This window comes from Hypanus sabinus, chromosome 12, assembly GCF_030144855.1.
Source record: "Hypanus sabinus isolate sHypSab1 chromosome 12, sHypSab1.hap1, whole genome shotgun sequence".
Taxonomy (NCBI): domain Eukaryota; kingdom Metazoa; phylum Chordata; class Chondrichthyes; order Myliobatiformes; family Dasyatidae; genus Hypanus; species Hypanus sabinus.
The window spans coordinates 35,818,642-35,835,439 of record NC_082717.1 but is presented as its reverse complement, the minus strand read 5'-3'; positions in this window follow the sequence as shown (position 1 = coordinate 35,835,439).

Genomic DNA, 16,798 nt, shown 5'->3' with positions numbered 1-16,798 from the left:
ATCTGTGAGGCAGCTGTTCAACCAGCTGTGCTGCTCCACTGCCCATAGATAATTACATTTTCTGCCTGTGCTTACTTACTGGTAATTAATAGTATTTCTTTGATAAGATTTTTCTATATTTCACTCAGCCAAAAAGAGCCAGTTTCCATCAAACATTTGCTGCTTATTTCCTTAAAAAAAAACCTGCCAAGAAACATGTTTTCAAAGCTACATATTTTTTCAAAGTAAGACTTTGTGAATTGCTCACTTGCTGATTGGATGGAGCATGTGGAAGGTGTGTCTTTAAAACTGAAATGGGCCACGGTTGGTATTTCTTATCAATTTAGTCAGGAAGAGAAATGGCCTTACTGATAAATGCCCCAACCCACCCCAACATCACCACCCACAATGGGTAAGAGGTCTGGGAAAGCAAGGTTTAAAAGCAGAATACATGAAACACAGAGACAAACACACAAAGAAATTATCCCTCCAGACTGTCTAAGAAGGATTTTATCATTGTCCCCTCCCTGAGACCAAGCCTCAGGGTTATGTTAGTCCTGTAAGAACACTGTATTTAGTAGAAGATGTCAAAGTAATAAAGAAACAACATAGTAGACTCTTCTTTGGGGAGTGGTAATGTGAGCATTTGATCAACATTATTGAAGCTGAGGTAACTAGTGGCTATATTTCATTTGGTGTTTGAGGAGATTTGGCATTTCACTAAAGACTCTTGCAAATTTCTACAAATGTACCGTCCACGGCATTTTAACTGGTTGCATCACTATCTAGTATGGAGATACCAATGCTTGGGATCTGAAAAAGCTGCAGAGGGTTGTAAACTCATCAGCTCCAACATGGGCACTGGCCTCTCCACCATCCGGGACATTTTCAATAGGCAATACCTCAAGAAGGCCGCATCCATCATTAAAGACCATCACCATCCAGGGTATGCCATTTTTTTCATTGCTACCATCAAGGAGGAGGTTTGGGAAAAGCTTTCCCACTTCCATTAGATTTCTGAATGGACGATGAACCCAAAAACACTACCTCGCTTTTTGCACTCATATATTTATTTCATTTTTTTTAACTGCAACTTATTTAAATTTTCATGTACTGCTGCTGCAAAACGACAAATTTCACAACATAAAGTATGTCAGTGGCAGTAAGTCTGATTCTGATTGTGATACCCATCTATTGCTGGTTATTTCTTCCATGATCTCTTTCCAAAGTTGGTGTTCACTCCTACCTTGCAATACCTGAAAGGAAACACAGTTACCAGACATTAGAACATAGAATAATGCAATACAGGAACAGGCTCTTGTGCCAAACAATTAAATTAGTCATCAGAATTTGAGTACTGTGTACCTGAGGTGAAGTCACCTTTGAAGGGCTGGATGTATGACTGAGCAGAATGAGATGCAGAGATGAAAGGACGTCACAGGACTGGGTGACTTGTAAATGCAGACGATAGTCTGATGGTCCATTCATTACATCTCATTCCCAGACATCTCATTTTCATTGCAGAAGCCATCATTTGAGGTATCTTATTTTACATTTGCCTGGCTAATCTTGCAAGCTCACCCTATCTTTTTCAGCCTCATTCCTTCATTCCCTCACAAACCAGAAATGCCAAGGGTAATGAGATTTGCACCTATTTGCTGGCGTTCAGCCAATGAAAGGTTTACAGGTATTAACAAAGGTAAAGATAATTATGCACCTATCCAGGACAACAGTTGACAAAAAAATTGCATTCTATTAAGTTATTTTACATGACAAGTAGCAGTGCAAGATTTAATAAGTCTGTTGTTCCTTGAGTTCATGGCTCTCAATTGGTAGAATCTTTCATTCAAAACCAAACTATTTACGTGTGAGAATGGTTGTGTTGCAAAGTGGTTATAGCGTTTTTGCAAAATAGTAGAAGTGTCCATTTTATAGTGTTATGAACCCCGTAACTGGGTCACTTACCAGCAAAGATGGAGACGTCCGTTGAAGTCTGATGATACTATTTTTAACAGTATTTATTAGTAAAAATACACAAAAATAATATCAATGCAAATATACAGATAATATACGTAGTCAATACTAAATCTAAAAGTGCGGGTATAATAATAATCAATAAGAAATAGCTCTATCGTTGTCTAGGGGATAATGTAAATATATCCAATGGAAATATAAAGTTCATTCAGTTCATGCAGGCTGCAGCCTTTGGGGACTGCTGGGTTGCAATGGTTGGAGAGAGAGAGAGTTTTGGGAGAAAAACTTGCCAGCTTTCCTTTTATGATTTCGATCCATCAGGAGTCCCGTTGGTGTGGCCGTTCACTCGTGGCCTCTCATTTAGCTAAGCTGTTCTTCCGTGGTGAGCCCACCAACCCAGGCAAGGAAGGACGCACACGAACCCCCCCACCAGCTGTCGCTATTAAACGCTGTCACGGGATTTCTAGCGTTTCTCCTGGTGCGTCTAAAGGGGTTGTTCCCCAGACCCTCTTTTATCCTTACTCACGGGGTCTCAGATGTCAATCAGGTTGGGATGATGCATTCCCTCAACCAGCCCACTGGTTGTCCCCTGAGGGGTTTCAATGAATAGTACAGCACTCAATACACAATTCCGTCTCCAAGAAACAATAGCCGTTATCAATGGTTCAGTTTCGCTGAGGCCAGGACACATTCCAAAACCTTGTGGATTCTGCGTGTGTCTCTCTCATTTCCTGGGTCCCAGACCCGAATTAATAGCGATCTTGCGATTCTCAAAAAGGAGGGGGCGACTTTGTACCCTTCGGCCCCTCAGAGTTGCGTCACATTATTAACAATAGGAACTGTGAATTCATCCTACTGTATGTAGTTATCTGCACTGAACTTATTCATTGTGCGCAGTTTTGGAGATATGTCAATAAGATCGAAGGAGTGCTGAGAAAATTTTCAAGGATTTTGTGAGGACATGAGGACCTGAGTTATAGGGAAAGGTTGAATAGGTTCGGTCTTTACTCCCTAGAGCATAGAAGAATGAGGGGAGGTTTGATAGAGGTATCTAAAATTATGAGAGGTATAGATAGGGTAAATGCAAGCTGGCTTTTTCCACTGAGGTTGGGTGAGAGCAGAACTTGAGGTTATGAGAAGGGTGAAAGGTGAAACGTTTAAGGGGAACATAAGGGGGAGCTTCTTCACTCAGAGGGTGGTGAGAGTATGGAATGAGCTGCCAGCGGAAGTGGTGTATGAGGGAAACGATTTCAACATTTAAGAGAAATTTGGATAGATACATGGCTGGGGGGGGGGGTATGGAGGGCTAAGGTCCTGGTTAGGCACAGGAGTACATTCAGCCAGAGACTCATTCCACCGAGATGCAACACTGAGCATCATAGGAAGTCATTCCTGCCTGTGGCCATCAAACTTTACAACTCCTCCCTCGGAGTGTCAGACACACTGAGCCAATAGGCTGGTCCTGGACTTATTTCCACTTGGCATGATTAACATTATTATTTATGGCTTTATATTGCTATATTTCTTCACTATTCTTGGTTGGTGCGGCTGTAACGAAACCCAATTTCCCTTGGGATCAATAAAATATGTCTGTCTATCTGTCTGTGCTGGTCGATGGGTCTAGGCAGATTAATAGGTTGCCCTAAATTTGACAAAGGGCTTGTTTCTGTGCTCTAGTATTCTATGACTCCATGAAGAAGAACTCTTGTTTTATTAACTTGCTTTATAATATTCCAATGACTCAGTGAGCCCTGGCTCTGAACTCAGTGAGCTTGAGTTAGTCTTCAATGAAACAAGGTTGCATTCACTTATCATGGCTTTGGGTTCCACATTCATATGGGTTTATGGCATGAGCGGTAAGAAATCGGTCAAAATGTCACTGAATCAGTTTTCTCTTTTTCAGGTTTGGATTGGTATAGCAACTTTATAAACATTTAACATTCACAAAATAAACACCGGCTTCCGCAATGAAAGCAAAATATCAGGGAATGAGACTTATTGAATGGAGCATCTGAATAGCGTCTACGTTTTTAAGTTACCCAGTCCTGTGACATTCTCTCATCTGCACATTTCATTCTGCTCAGTCATATATTCAGCCCTTCAAAGGTGACTTCACCTCAGGCACAGAGTACAATAACTCCATTTATTCCTTATAATGTATGTGTATTCAGTTACATCTCTGGATTTGCATCAAACCAGTTTTAAACCTAGTTTGTTACTCTCCTCTCCTCACCCAGAGCATTTTATTTCTCTGCTGTGATTTTCTGGAGTCTGATTAATACAAATTATATTAACTTATTAAAAGAACAACATCCTTTGACACAATACCTTTTAAGCTATTTTACCAATTCTGGAAATAAGAGTAGCCACAAAAGAATGGGAGTCAATTAAGATTTTGTGGCCAAGTTGAGGTGATGGGGAGGATCTATTTTCCAAGGTGTTGTAAACAATAATTATGGGTTGATTGTTGGAAGGATTAGAGATAATCCAAGGAAGAATTTTTTTCATTCAGAGAGTAGTATGGGTCGAGAATTCACTGCCCTGACAGACTTTGAGTTAGAATCCCCAATAATCTTTGATACGTTTTTCAATGAGAATGCAAATAATCATAACCTACATGGGTATGGTTCAAGAACTGGGAAATGAGACTAACTTAGGTAACCTAATATGGATTGAAAAGCTTCATACTGAGCTATACATTTTTATGATTTTCTGTATGCTCTTTTTTTGCATTCTAGTTTCCTTCTCCATTTTCATGCAAATATCAATGTATTGAACTCCAGTGGTCCACAAACCTCTTCAGTTTCTGGGTCTAAATCTAGGCAGCGTGATTTTTTAATGCTAATGTAAACTCTGGCAATTAGACAGATTTGGAAATAGAGTTGTACATCCTTCAGTAAAGGCAGCAACACTGAACAGAAACTAAACATCCATATATAGCCATATACCACAGTGGTACCTCTTTAATTGTTTGTGCATTTAGCCATTATGGTCAAGGGCCCACCTTTTTGAACCCCTACAGTCTGTCAGGATGTTAGGTTGTGAATTCTTACTTCAGGCAACTCTCACTGACAGCACATGTCACCTCCTACAAGAGTTTAATTCCCCTGCATGTTCCCATCTCAGCTTTACTCTACCCCAATCTATCTCACAGAATCTTATTAAGCTGTCAGCTTGTCAGTGAGAAACATTTTGCTCTAAGTTAGACATTGCCTTAACTTAAGGCAGTGACCACATTCATCCACTACAATATTCTGCTAGAATGTGCAAAGCTTAAGCATGATTTAGCAGATGAATGCGTGGCTGAAGAAATTATGCAGGGGGCAGGGTTTTATATTTCTGGATCATTAGGATCTCTTCTGGGGAAGGTGTGTACAAAAAGGTGGAAGTTAATTTGGCAGAGGTATGTGAAACGGAGTGATAGGACTGAGAATGCGGCTGTTGGTATACAAATAGATGCACTGTGAGGCAAGACAGACATTTGACAGGGAAAAATTGCAATCAGTGGGATGAGTTAACGTGTAACAAGGGACCAGTATCTAAAAGGCTGATGAATACATGACCAAAGCTGTTGTATTTGAATGCACACAGTACATGGAATAAGGCAGAATGATCTTGTAGCATATTTAGAGATTGAGAGGCATGATGCTGTGGACATCTTTGAGTAGTGTCTGAAAGGAAATCATAGATGGGTGCTTAACATGCAAGGATACACCTTGTACTGAAAGGATAGCAGATAGACAGAGGGGGTGGGTCGCTTTGTTAGTAAAAAAATGAAATTCAGTTTTTAGAAAGAGGTGACATAGCATCAGAAGGTGTAGAATCCATGTGGGTAGAGTTAAAAAATTGCAAAGGTAAAGTGGACCCGATGGTAGTTATACACAGGTCTTCAAACAGTAGCCAGGATGGATAGAAATGACAAAAACAAAATAGAAAAGGCATGTTAAAAGGGCAATGCTACGATTGTCATGGGGGGAATTGCAATATATAGGTAGATTGGGAAAAGCCAGTTGGCACTGGATCCCAAGAGGGGATGTTTGTACACTGACTATGAGATGGCTTTTCAGAGCAGCGTGTGGCTGAGCCCACTAGGGGAGTGGCAATTCTTCATTGGGTGTTATGTAATGACCCAGATTTGATTACGAAGCTTAAGGTAAAAAAAAGAACAACTTTAGGAGACAGTGATCATTATAACTGAATTCACGCTGCAATTTGAAAAAGAGAAGCTAAAATTGAATGTTTCAGTATTACAGTGGAGTAAAGGGAATTACAGAGGCATGAGGAAGGAGCCGGCCAGAGTTGATTGGAAGAGGACACTGGCAGGAATGATGGCAGAACAGCAATGGCTGGTGTTTCTGGGGGAAATTCAGAAGGTCCAGTATTCTAAAGAGTGGATAAGGCAAATTTGGGGGACAAGGGAAGTCAAAGACAGCATAAAAGCAAAAGAGACAATATATAACACAGCAGAAATTAGTGGGACAGTAGAGGATTGGGAAGCCAACAAAAGGCAACTATAAAATCCATAAAGATAGAATATATGAAATATGAAGGTAAGCTAACTAATGATATAAAAGAGGATATCAATTTTTTTTCCAGATATATAAGGAGTAAAAGAGAGATGAGAGTGGATATCAGACCATTGGAAATGACACTGGAGAGGTAGTAATGGGAAAAAACAGAATTGGTGGAAGAACCTAATATGGATTTTGTGTCAGCCTTCACTGTGGAAGACACTATCAGTATGCCAGAAAGTGTCAGGGGTCATAAGTAACTGTTGTTGCTATTACTGAAGAGAAGGTGCCAGGGAAGCTGAAAGGTCTGAAGGTAGATGGACTACGGCCCAGGGTTCTGAAAGAGGTGGCTGAAGAGATTGTGGAGGCATTAGTAATGATCTTTCAAGAATCACGAGATTTTGGAAATGGTTCCGGAAGACTGGAAAATTGTCATTGTCACTCCATTCTTCAAGAAGGGAGGGAGGCAGAAGAGAGGAGATTATAGATCAATTAGCCTGACTTCAATGATTGGAAAGATGTTGGAGTTTTTTTTTATTAAGGATGAGGTTTTGGGACACTTGGAGGCACATGATAAATTAGGCCAAAATAGGTTTACTAAAGGGAAAATCTTGCCTTACAAATCTGTTTGGATTCTTTGAGGAAATAACAAGCAATATAGACAGTAGAGTCTGCAGAGTCAGTAGATGTTGTTTATCTGGATTTTCAGAAGGCCTTTGACAAGGTGCCGCAAATAACAACCCATGGTACTACACGAAAAACACTAAAGTGGATAGATGATTGGCTAAATGGCAGGAGAGAAATAGAGGGAATAAACAGGGCCTTTTTTGTTTGGCTGCCAGTAACTAGTGGGGTGACACAGGAATTGGTATTGGGATCACTTCTTTTCACTTTGTATGTGAATGACTGGGATGAAGGAATTGAGGGCATTATGGCCAAAGTTATGGATGATACAAACATAGGTGGAAGGTTTGCTAATGTTGAGGAAGCAGGGTGTCTGCAGAAGGATTTGCAATAGATTAGGAGAAAAGGCAAAGAAGGGGTAGATAGGCCATGAACCAGAACATGGGCCAGAAGGAATAAAGGTATGGACTATTTTGCAAATGGGGAAAAAAATTTAAAAAATCCGAGGTGCAAGGGGCTAATGAGTGCTTGTGCAGGATTCCTTAAAGGTTAAGTCGGTGGTGAGGAAGGCAAATACAATATCAGCATTCATTTTGAGAGAACTAGAATACAAAAGCAAGAATGTAATGTTTAGGCTTTATAAAGCAATTGTCACAACCACGGATTCAGCAGTGCAGTAGATAAGGCAATTGCACTTGTGCATGTGTCAGCTATTTAATTATTATTTCATCGTGATAATATTTAACTCCATACTTGTCGTCATAATGCTTGTCAAGACTTGGACAGAGCACAACAACACTTCGCTGCCTGTTTGCATTTCGCCTTCCCTGAGAAATTGGACTGTCGAGTCAACTGACTCTGAAGACTAGCAGCATTCGTTTAATGTTTAGATGTTCTTTTCAACTGCAGTGTAGGCTTCATTTTCCATTTGAGAGTTTTAGTTAATGGCCCCGTTTGGCCTAGCATTTATTGTTTTATTTTCCCTTCAAGTCAAGTCAAGTCAAATAATTCTTTATTGTCATTTCGACCATAATTGCTGGTACAGTAGACAGTAAAAATGAGACCGTTTTTCAGGTGCTACATGAAACAATACAAAAACGACACTGAAACTACATAAAACAACACAAAAACTACACTAGACTACAGACCTACACAGGACTGCATAAACTGCACAAAACAGTGCAGGCAGTACACTAAAGTCAATAGGCACAGTAGGTTGAACAGAGCACTGTTCGCATTAAAGTCTGTGAACTAGCAAACTGCTTCAGTGTTTCTCACTCTGCACTTGGGCCATTTTCAAACCTGGTAACAACATTGGTCAGAATGCACTTGGAGTATTATGAACAGTTTTGGGCCCCATATGTAAGAAAGGATGTGCTGGCATCAGAGAGGATCCAGAGGAGGTGCTCAAGAATTATCCCAGGAATGAAAGGGTTAACATATGAGGAGAGTTTGATGTTTCTGGGCCTGTACTTGCTGAAGTTCATAAGAGTGAGGGATGATCTGATTGAAACCTATTAAATATTGAAAGGCCTAGACAGAGTGAATGTGGAGAGGGCGTTTCCACATGTGGGGGAGTCCAGGACCAGAGGGCACCACTCAGAACTGAAGGACGTCCATTGAGAACAGAGATGAGGAAAATTTTATTTATCCGGGGATGGTGACTCTGTGGAATTCTTTGCCGCAAACAGCTGTGCAGGCCAAGCCATTGAGTATATTGAAGGCAGAGGTTGATGGGTTCTTTATTAATCAGGGCATTAAATGTTACAGAGAGAAGGCTGGTCAATAGGGTTGAGAGGGATAATAGATCAACCGTGGTGGGATGGCAGAGCATACTTGTTGGGCCAAATGGCTTACTTCTGCTCCTAGGTCTTAAGGTCTTGTAATAGTTCAGATGTGACAACAGTATAAACCATATATGAAGTTCTGCACCTGCCATCATGGGAATGGCAGATTTGATCATAAAATTGCCCTAACATGAGGTTGCAGGATATTAATATAATTGATAGCTCCTTCTATGCACCTGTCCATACATGCACAAGTACATGTATGGATAGGTGCAATGAGTACTTGCAGAACTCTCACAGGCATATGGAATCAGAAATGTATAGTACATCCACATGGCATATTGGAGTCCAAGCAACAATAGAAAACCCTTTGTTGAAGACAGTAACTCACAATTCATCCCAATGCCTGGGTACAACAGTGTATCAGAGACACATCACATGATATGATCAGTTTTTAAGGTACTGTACTATATGCAACATGCAGAGACCATTTCCTGATCACATTTCAGTGAAGCACTTGGTTGAGTTAGAAATCCACAGATACTCAGAGTAAAAGCATCCGAGGTTACTGTTTCTGGACAACATCATGGTCTGTAAATGTCAGGTTAGAACCTGCTTCCATATATAGTTAATTGCATCTTGGGCATAATGCAAAATACCAAATTGAACCTCTGAAATCATATCCCTTCAAAGTGATGGTGTAAAATTACACCAATTATCTTAGAGTAGCATGATAGAAATAATTAAATTGTTTGATAACTATTAGAAAATGATGATTTTATTCTCTATGTTTTTTTAATAGGTTGAATATTTTTGGATGCACTAAAAATAATGTAATTATTTAGCCAGTCCCAGAAATACCTATAAGAATGTAAACCATTTTGTGAAGCAGTGCCTTAACCATGAATAGCACTTTGTCAGTTAATGGGAAAAGTTGGGGGGGGGGGGTCGGGGGAGGCAGTAGAAAATCTGCTTTCAAACATTAACATGGCATTGTTAGCAATATGAAGGAAATTAGAAGCTCCTTGCAAAATGCAGGAGCAAACACACAACTAGGGGACTGCGGGTTTATTCAGTTTCTATCTATGAGTTATTATCATGTCTGCTTCCACCACCCTTTCAGCCAGTTCATTAAAACAACATCTTTGCTTCAGAATCTCTTTTATACACTCCCAAAGACACTGAAGATTAGCTGGAAATATAAACTAAAAAGCGTGTTTTATTACTGACAGCTTACAATTGCAGTAAAATAGCCTTCTCTGTAGTTTTGTTCTAAATAGATTTTTTTCTGGAACTTTCTGTCCCTAGTCAGTGAAGCATTTAGTCACGTGACACGATCCTTAAAGGAGCAGTAAAGCAATAAATAAATATTGTCCAGAATTTTTAATTTATATTTTCAGGATCTGGACATATGTTATGGTAATGAGCTGCCTTGTATTTTTGTAATCTTTTTTGGAAAGGTATTCTCTCAGCACTCTTAGGAACAGGATTTAGACTAAGTAATGATGAAGGACTGACAAATTGTGCACGACTTGAAGGGGAGCTTTTGTGGGCAGTGTTCTTATGCACTGCCATTGTCCTTATTGGTTTGGAAGACAATCGTGGAGAAGCCCAGGCAAGGAACTGCCGTGCTGTCTCCAGGTGTTGGTCCTGGAGGAATAAATGTTTAGGATGGTTAATGGGGGTGTCAGAAATGGACTGCTCTGTCCTGGAAGCAAGCTTCTTAAGATTTATGGCAGTGCACTCGTCCAGGCATGTGTAGAATATTTCATTATACTCACTACATGTGCCTTGCAGATGGTTGTAAGGTCCTGAGTTGCCAGATGAGTCATCTTAATAATGAAAGACACTAAGTAAAAAACAGAAAATACCAAGACTTCCAGATAGATGGGGTCGATGGACTGTCTTTATAATTTTTGATTTTAATTGGCTACCATTCTCCCAGGGCCTGAAACTGAGCTGTGGTATACTCTGCAAGGTTAGCAATGCACATTCTGTGGTCTTTAAGAATGTAAACTTAGTCAGAGATTATTGTGAGACAGATTTTGTTCCTTTGATACAGGACACCCTCCTCCATCATGACCTCATGTAATCTGGGATATCCAGTCTCAACTGCCTTCTGCGGTGCCTGATTCCAGCTCTCTTATCAGAGACAGATAGTGTGCACATCTTCTTTTGGGTATCTCCAGATGACTTCTCACCTCTTTTCACACTCCTGTTTTACTTTTGTAGCCTTTATGTTGTTATGAGGAGATGTTTAGCTCATCCCAAGCAATAATTTTCTGCACGGGACTGCTTGCCGTTGCTTGGACCGGGATGTTCATGTAACAGCTTAATATTTTTCTCTGCCTTTCCATTGAAACAAGCTGATGTCTAATGATGAAACTGCCCACTTTTTAGGGTGCCTCAGAGTTGCCTTCTGCCAACTCTGGCCATCTTTCAAGGAGACCGCACGTTGCAAAGCATCCTTTGAGTTTACAAATGACTATTGATGAATAAGCATTTTTCTGTGAAACTGTTTCCTACAAATTTATGTCACTTGGCAGATCTTCTCCTCTAAGTGAAGCACATCTATCACTCTTTTTGGCCAGATCTATATCGAGGATGAAGCTGTCATTTTGGCCAGTTCCTTTCGAAAGCACTGTAGCATGGCGCTAAGTGTAACACTATTAGAGTGCCAGTGACCAAAGTCGAATTACGTTGTTGTCTGTAAGACGCTTGTATGGTCTCTCGTGTCCGTTTGGGTTTCTTCCGATTGTTCCCACATTCCAAAGCCATATCGGTTAGTAGGTTAATTGGTCACATAGGTGTCACTGGGCTAGGAGGGCCTATTATTGTGCTGTATCTCAAAACATATAAATAGAGACCTACAGGAATCACATATCAGCAGATGATTCCCAAACTCTCAGTTCTTCTCTGGCCAGTGAATACATTCCCTCAATCTGCAGAGGCAAACACTCCCAACAGTACATGCATATGATCTTCTAATTCCTTCCTAGATCTGATTATCCAGAACTTCAAATAAGCAAAATTATAATTACTGGCTAACAATCCTCATTCCTTAAGAAAATATCAAAGGCTTCTTCCTTTTTGTGGCTGTTTAAAAAAAAAATACAGTGAACTGGTTAACTTCTAGGCAAGTTGTGCTGTGACTGCAATCCCTAAAATGTACTCTACCGAGTCTCAATGAGGGCTTTATTGCATGGTATAATTCTGTCCCCTTATGCCCAATGAGATACAATAACATTCTTACTCTCATCTACTTCAATTTAACTGCTACAGTCAGTACCAAATTTACTGTAATTCTATCTGCAACTTCGTTGAATCTTTGGACAGGTTACTTACCAAGTAATATAAGAGTTGAGGAGGCTTTATTTGTTTCATATGTACTATCTGAATCAAACCTCTGAGTTTTCTGCCTCCTACTGCATAACCATGCTGTGAGACTTCACGCCCAGTGTTCTGTATTTCAATTCAGTTATGGTATATAAATGTCATCTAACAGTATATCTGATGATGCATCTCACAGTCCCCCTTATCATCCCTTAAACCTACGAAAAAACTGTAGGTTTAAACTAGCATCAAAGGTACTCTATTAACGTAAGAGTTTTCAGTGCCAGCCAGTATCTCTGACTGTGGCTTTCTTTCACACAGATGCTTCTTGGATTGTATGTTCCAATTCACCATAGCAACTGTTTAAAGGGCAGGAACATTAAAGCTAATATTATTGTCCACAAACCAATATCACGTAACATGCATATATTACACCCAACATTGCCTCTCTGGTTCATTTAGCATCCAGTTGCTCAATGATCTTCCCGCTATTTGCAACAATGCCTACTTCCTTCCTCAGAACTAGCACTGTAAGGCATAGTGGTTAGCACACTCACAGTACCAGTGACCCAGGTTCGATTCCTGCTGCTGCCTGTAAGGAGTTTGTGTGTTTTTCCCATGACTGTGTAGGTTTCCTACAATGCTCTGGTTTCCTCCCACAGTCAAAAGGTATACTGGCTAGTAGGTTAATTGGTCATTGTAAATCGTTTTGTGATGAGGCCAGGATTAAATTGGGAGGTTGCTGGGCGGTGGGCTGCAAGGGCTGTAAGGGCCTATTCCACGTAGTATCTCAATAGATAAAACTATTCACAGTTTGAGCTCCTGCATTAAATCACCTCTAGCTTCTTAGTGACAAAACAATTTATCTCATGTTTTCTCATCTGTGCCATCCTTCAGCCTTTCTGAGGCTTTGGAACCTTACTAAGAATGAACACTTAATTGCTCCATTTGAAAGAGGAGCAACACAGAGGCAAGAGATGGCAATTACAATAATTGCTCACACAGAACTGACATGCCCATGTGTAGAAAGAGTACTGGAAAAAAGATCAAATAGTACAGAATTAGGGAAGTATAGTAAGAATGCAACAACATGTTATAAAGTGAAACATCTGCGAAAAGACATTAAATCACCTAATTATACACTTTGTTACAAAATAAAAATTTTGTGTGAAAGGGTTTCCTGAAGCTCTTCCCATATACAATACTGTATGTGTACGATGTATGATGTAATGCATGATGTAGTTTCTATGATGACCTTTAAAATCCTACCACCAACTTCAGAAAAACTGATCAAAAAATCTGAAGGAAAATCTACAGCCCTTGAATAACATTAGGCTCTCAGCAGCCATGGCTGTCGGCCATAACCAAGACAGTGAAATGAATCAAATAACTACATTGGGACTGCTAAAACCTAAAACTGTACACTTTGAATGGAAAAAGAGTTTATTTAGATTAAATTATTTAGTAGTTAAGAAATTAATAACCAGATTGATAATTAACAAGCAAGTATGTTGCAAATTATGTAGCAAGTATTCCTACAGCCAGTTTTATTAAAGTTCTATTTTGAAGTTTATTATGGGAGATCGTTTCAATTTTAATCTCAGTTAGTTCAAGATAAGATAAAAATATTATTTCCTTCATGATCAACAAATGCTGCTTTTGATGAATGATTGTTCTGTTGATTTGTTGCCTATTGAGCCCCAAATGATCCTATGAATACCATGGGAACGTTACCTAGAGTAATGTCGGCTTTTCTTTGGTCTTCTCCTTGAATATCTCCGGTACAATAAGATTAATGGATGTATTCATTTACCTCAGTACCTCCTTCTGCAATTGGATCTTCAATTTCACCTAGTCATACCCCAGTCAGTTCGGATTAGCAACAACACCTTCTCCACAATCTCTCTCAGCACAGGTGTAGCACAAGGCTGTGTGCTTAGCCCCCTGTTCTACTCACATTAAATTTATGACTGTGAGGCTAAGCACAGCTGCAATGCCATATTTAAGCTGGTTTATGACACCACTGTCATTGGATAAATCAAAGGTGATGGCAAATCAGCATATATAAGGAGTCTGAAAAACTCACTGAGTGGTGCCACAAAAACAACCTCTTACTTAATGTCAGCAAGACCAAAGAGCTGATTATTGACTTCAGGAGGAGGAAACCAGAGTCCATGAGCCAGTCCTCATCGGAGGATCAGAGGTGGAGAGCATCAGCAGCTTTAAATTCCTCAGTGTTATTATTTCAGAGGATCGGTCCTGGGCCCAGTACGCAAGTGCAATTACGAAGAAAGCACAGCAGCACCTCTACTTCATTAGGAGTTTGTGAAGATTCAGCATGACATCTAAAACTTTGACAAACTTTTATAGATGTGCGGTGTATTGACTGTCGGCATTACAGCTTGGAATGGAAACACCAATACCTTTGAATGGAAAATCACACAGAAGTAGTGAATACAGCCCAGTCCATCACAAGCAAAGCCTTCCCTAACACTGAGCACAGCTACACGGAGCACTATCGCAGGAAAGCAGCATCCATCAACAAGGACCCTGCCACCCAGGCCATGCTCTCTTCTCGATGTTGCCATAGGAAGAAGGTATAGGAGCTTCAAGGCCCACACCACCAGTTTCAGGAACAGTTATTACTCCTCAACCATCAGCCTCTTGAACCAAAGGGAATAACTGCACTTAACTTTATTTGCCCTATCATAGATATGTTCCCACTTTCAAAGATTCCTCATCTCATGTTGTGAATATTTATTGATTATTATTATTATTATTATTATTATTATTATTATTATTATTATTATTATTATTATTATTATTATTATTAATGATTATCTTTTGTATTTGCGCAGTTTTTTGCACATCGATTGTTTGTCTGACCTATTGGGTGTGGTCTTTCATTAATTCAGTGTGTTTCTTGGATTTGCTGTGTATGCTTGTGAAACCTCTGTTTATTGGGCATCTCGGGAAATGAAGCTCATTAGCACCTTGCTAACAACCACTGGCCTCTGCAGCAAGGAAACCACCTTTTCCAGGCTCCGTTTATCTAGGGTGAAGCCATGAGATTGGGACGTCTCACCCATCCAAAACCTGGTTTGTGTGATTTACTGCCCTCCTGCAATTGCATGCCAACAAGAAATAACAGATTGTACACTGCATACAATTATAAAGAAGTATACTTAAGAATGTTAACTCAAGCAAACAGTTATTAAAGGGATGAAAGAAAATAATCCAAAAAGGGTCCATTATAATTACACAGTCGTATGTGTACAGTGGAGCTCAAATCTTCCAGAAGCCGTTGTTTTTGATGTACTCACTGCACCAACTCCTATTCACCGCTTCCGGGTAAACGCTCCCCTCTGGGCTCCATTGGATCACACATTCCCACCGGTTCAAATCCTACAGTCAGTTCTCTTAAGCTCCTTCTCTCTCCATCTCCCATCGAAAAAGACCTCAACCCACCCTAGTGTCCATCACAAAACCTTTCCCCCAGCTTTCTTCTGGAACTTTCTTCCAGTTCCGCCGTCCTGATTGGATGACAGAGATTCCTAAGCAGCACTGATCTTTAATGGTAACCCAAACAGGCTGAGAGCAGGATAGACTGCTCTTTCAGGACTGTTAAAATGAAATACCTATAGCTTAGCAGTAAGAATCTGAACCAGGGCATTATACCTGCAAGACAATTAATCTCAGTGTTGTATATGGTGACACATATGTTCTTTGATAATAAATTTACTTTGAACTTTCAACTTTGTGCATATGTGTACTGAAGCAGCTGGGTTGCTCCTTATGAAGTTTTCTACTCTGGTCCGTGTTGGAATTCAGCCAGCCCTTCCTATGATCTCAATGCCACCTTTATTGTTTCATCAGTTCAATGTGGACTGTGAAGTCAGTTTGAATAAATACAACATTTAATTGTGCTTAAAAAGTCAGTAATGCTGGGAATATGTGCTTATATATGCTAGGTTGATCATTCTTGGTAGGAATTTTATGATTCTGACATGATAAAAACATTACCAAACACCCCACTAATGAACAAGAGGCTTACATGTTAACATCCACAATGCACATGTCTCTCTAATTAGGGGTTCCAGGGATTGGAGCTGATTTCTTGGTCCACAATCTCTCTTGTCTCTACCCACACTCTCCCATTTATTTTCAAGGTTCAAAGCAAATTTACTATCAAAGTACATATACGTTCTGAGATGTGGTTCTGAGATTCATTTTCTTGTGGGTATTCACACTAAGTATAAAGGAACACAATAGAATCAATGAAAACATACACACAAGAAGGACAAATAACAAATGCGCAAAAGACAACAAATAGTACAAGTACAAAAAGAAAAAATAATGAATAAAGAAACAACAAATATTGAGAAAGAGATGAAAAGTCCTTAAAAGTGAGTCCATAGGTTGTGGAAACAGTTTAGTTTGGGATGAGTGAAGTTATCCCCTCAGGTAGAAAGCTTCCCAAGACAATAATATTCTTGTTTTCAGGCAGGCAGAGCACTGGCTACCATTCATTGAAGACCCCACCCATCTTCCAGTCACATGAGAAGCAGAAGGAGACTCCTGAATGCTGCT